Genomic DNA, 4,595 nt, shown 5'->3' on the forward strand with positions numbered 1-4,595 from the left:
CCCCTCACATGGGGTTCCTACTGTGCCCACTGTAGGACCTCTGCACCATGCCCCACCCTGGGGTCTTCACATCATTTTTCCAATCAACTACTCACAGGGCTAGCCCTTGCACTGCTCTTCAGGCTTACTCCCACTTCAGCCCTATTCAACGCGCCCCTGGGACTGACCTTCAGGCCTACTCCTGTTCAGCCCTACTCAGCCCAACCTCACACACAACCCTTCAGGCCTATTCCCATTCAGCCCTAGTCTGTGCATGGCCACACAACTCCTCTCTCTTCCCTTGGGCCTCACTACACCGCCCTCTCTCTCAGGGCCTCGGGGTCGACCATCCCCATAGGCTCAGGTGGCACTCCGTTTGCTGAGCCTGGCCCCATTACACTCACTCCCCGGGGTCTTACAACCCCCTCATGGGCTCAGGTGGCCACAGCCATGCCTGTCCCCACTACTGCCTCCAAAGCCCACCTGAAGATGGGGGCTGGGGTTAAGGTGTCCCTCCTCACCTTTCACTGGGGAGGTATCTGGCCTGGCATTTCTTAGGGACTCCCAGACCCCAGGAGCCCCACCAAGCAACCCTTCCCCAGCAGGGCGCAGTTTTAGGTCATGCCCAGGACCAAGAGCCTCCAGCTCCTACCTGCTAGATGTTCCATGCAGCTCAGCCAGGCGATGATTCTGCCTGGGCCAGCAGCAGCAAACGTCTGTGTTTCTACAGGCAGCCAGTGTTCTAAAATGGCTACCACAATCAAGCACCTGCTGGCTGCCTGACTCAACCCTTAAAGTGGCAAGCACTGCAGGTGCACTGCCATAAGGTTCTTAATTAAACCATACATAGGTGCTTACTTTGGTTTTTGCCAGTGGGTGCTTTTCTGTGAGGGGGGATGGGGCATTAAAAAAGGAGCTTTACTTTAATAGCTGATTGAATCAGCTTTAGCTAAAAGTGCCAAAAAGCCCTGCTGAAGCTCCCAGTCTTAATAGATACTGCCGAGCCGAGTTGAAGTAACGCATTGCTTCTTCCGGTAAAACACATTTTGGGTTTTTTTCTAAAGTCTGGAAACTGCCACAGGGAGATCTAACATGTAAAACCAAAACAGTCATGGCTCATGGGTGCTGAGCACCTGTTGATTTTTTTCAGGGGATGTTTGAGCCCTGGAGCACCTATGGAGTTGGTGCCTATGAAACCATAAGGTTCCCAAGTACAGAAACTGTAAGTCTAAGGAAGAGGGAACAGCAACCCTTTGAGAAAATTTTAATATCAAAATATTCAGTAAAAAGAACATACATATATAAAAAATTAAGTTTCTGATTTCTCCTATATTAAATATTCCAGAGTGATTAATTCTGAAAATGATTTAAACCACCCAGTGAAAAGGTACAGAAAAGGTTGAGAAAAGTCATGAGATCGGCATACACATTACGGGTGTGCGAAGTGGGCCCTATTCGATTTGGATTTGGCCCAAATCAGGGTCAGTGATTTGATTCGTTGATTTGGATCGCCGTCCCTGATTCAATTCGACCTAATCGAAATCTGAACATTCAATGCTGATTCGGAGAATCGGTGATTTGGACACAGACACAGCTTTAAACATTTTTTCTACGTACCTTGATGTAGCAGGTATGGGTTGTGATTGCTGCGATGCTAGGGTACATGGAGTGTCCCACAGGAGTGCAGCAGGGGCCCTCCATGTGCTCAGCAGCGAACCCAGAAGTAGACTGGAAGTATTTCTGGTCTACTTCTGGGTCTGTCAGGGAGCGCACTGGAGGGCCCCCCTGCTCCTTCCCAGTTCAGTGATCAGCCACAGGGCGACCCCAGGTGCCCCCCCCCCCCCCCCCCAGACCCAGGAGGCACCAGTCACTGAGCCAGGGAGGCACAGGGGGCCCCAGCATGCTCCCTGGAGGACTTCTGGTCCACTTCTGGTCTGCTGTGGAGCACACTGGGGAGCCTCCCGCACTTCTGTGGGACACTCCATGCACCCCAGAATCACAGCATTCAGGAGCCCCTGCTACCTAGAGGTATATAGAAAAAACATTTAAAGCTGTCTCTATGTCTGAATCTCCGAATCAATTCGGACGGTTCCGATTCAATTCAGAGAGATTAAAGGGTCCTCTGATTCTATTCCGATTCAGAGATTCAGCCACCAAATCGGGCTGAATCTCCGCTGAATTGAATCAGGGACCAAAGCTTCACACAGCCCCAACACATATCCATCACATTTCCAATCAAGGTTTAGTGAGTGGCTGAATGGCCTGCCACTTTTCTTCCACTGTTCCAATGATGTAAACCTGAGACAACCATTCACACACACATCACGATGTCCTGGGGCAAACTGTTAGCACTTCTCCTGCAAACCCTTTCAGGGTTTGTTTCGGAACAACAAACATAGATATCTCAACAATTACATTTTGACCTGATAGAAAATATTTTCTCCCGGAAAAAGGTGCTGTCTGTTTGTAGCCTAGGACTCCTTTAATATCTCAATTGCCTGTTACTGTCCGAGAATACATTCTAATAAAACAGCAAATCATCGAGTTAAGAGTGGATTCACAAAAGCTTTGCATCAGGATGAATTATCTATGGCAGCTAAGAACAATAATACAACCCAAAATAATGTGTGAGGAAAAGGATTGTAAAAGACAACCAGGGTGTTGTAGCCATGTATTTAGTAAAACAACGTTGTCTGCCTCTGTAAAAGATATGGCCTTAACAACAGATTTCTTGTGAGCTACATAAAAAAAAAATTAAGTTTTTGTACTTAGGATGCAGCAAAAACGTCTGTATCAAGATTCCCTTTTTCTCTCTGTGGTCCACATTAAATGTTAAGATATGATACAGCAGTTTTATGCTGAATCAGAGCCCATATTGTATCTCAAAAGAGTACGTAACTTTCAGAATCTTAAGTTACTTATTTGGTGCTCCTGACTTTTCCCCTAGAAGTTTCCCTTCTACAAACCTGATCAGTTTGTAGAAAATGCTCTGTATAACATTAAACACCACCCACTAAATGGAACGAATTTGGGAGCAGAGGTTAGGGCCTCCATCCAACTTCTGTTAAAGCTGCCACTGAGGCCAAAGGGAGTCTTTTGTTGACTTTAATATAAGCAGGACTGGTTCCTGAGGGCTACTTTATCCTGAACTTTTTTCATGGCAAAGATCAAAACTATGTAGTTTTTATGCTTATGTTTAAATAAATGAATTGTCATCAGCAGCCATAAATTACCTATGCATTTCTACCCATATGCTATACATTCACCCCCATCAACTACAGTGCTACCAATCGCGCTACCACCATGTCTTGTTATTTCTACACTGGTCTCTTCACCCTGCTTCCCTGTTACACCTCTGTGAAACAACACTTAATGGCAGATCTATACCCACCATACCTGTATAACTGGTAGGAAAATGTGAAGGTCCCTTCATAGGTGGTAGAGAAGTGAGACCCTACACATCTGCTTTCATATAAATCCTATAGCCATTTATACCAAAGGCAACTACTTCTGAAATACTGCCATGTGACATCTGCTCATTTTTCATGCTAAAAATATTTTATGATTCACTATATTTAAAGCACATGCAAAGGCACTCTTCCTTAATGCTCTAAAAATATTTTCACTCAGTGTTCACAATAAATAACTGCAAACTTGAAAAAGTTTTGTTTCTTCATCATGGCTTTTTCCTTCTACTACACATGTACATGGTTCGTCATTGCTGGACTGTTTGTTAATTATGGCCTGCTGGCATCAATTTTTTGTTTTTAAACAACATGAGCAAAGAATTTTTGAAAAGCACATGACAAGGAAAAAAGCAGATCAAATTTGCACCTCCCCCATGATTCACTATCACCACATACACTACAACTTAAATATGGTTCCAAAGGAGAACTTGAAGGGGTTTCATGTTGTAATATAATAAGGGACAAATCTTGGCTGGCTTTTGTACAACCACACAGGGGAGGAAGAGGATGAGGAGTCTTCTTTGTGTTTCATCATCAATCCACATGTAGGGTCAGTCACAGTCAGTGTCCCTTTGCTCCACCCAGCACAATGCCTCCTGATATTTTTACCAAAGTGGGGCAGTTCCAAATTAAAAGCCATTACAGACCTAACAGCCCAAATTATATAGAAAACCAGTAACTACCCTTAGCAAAAATCATGATTTCCATTATGTAATAATGTGTAATAATCACCATGGCCTTGAAATAATGTATTAAAGATGTATTAATGTATGTGTTTAAAATTCCAAAATATAGGTGCTTTCAATAGTGACTAAGTTTACACAATACCCATCCTTGTGTCACAACCCAGTGATTTTGGTCCCTCAGCACAATGGAATTTTCCCACCACATGAGAGCCTCTTGCAAAGTAAAGGCTTTCTGTTACAGCAGAAAACCCCCGGTGCAAGACAGTTCCCGCCATTCGAATGCAAATTTGTGTCTCGCTATTGGCCAGCTCTAAATTATTCCTATGTGGCGGCTAGTAATTGGCTTGCTGGCCATTTAAAAATTAGCGCGACTTCCACCCAAGTCGGAGAACTTTGAGCATGCTGCAGAGTGCTTCTGAAGAGATCTGACTCATGGCTGAGCTGATCGTTAGACTGATCACCT

The sequence above is a fragment of the Alligator mississippiensis genome, chromosome 10 (genome assembly GCF_030867095.1).
Source record: "Alligator mississippiensis isolate rAllMis1 chromosome 10, rAllMis1, whole genome shotgun sequence".
Classification (NCBI taxonomy): Eukaryota; Metazoa; Chordata; order Crocodylia; family Alligatoridae; genus Alligator; species Alligator mississippiensis.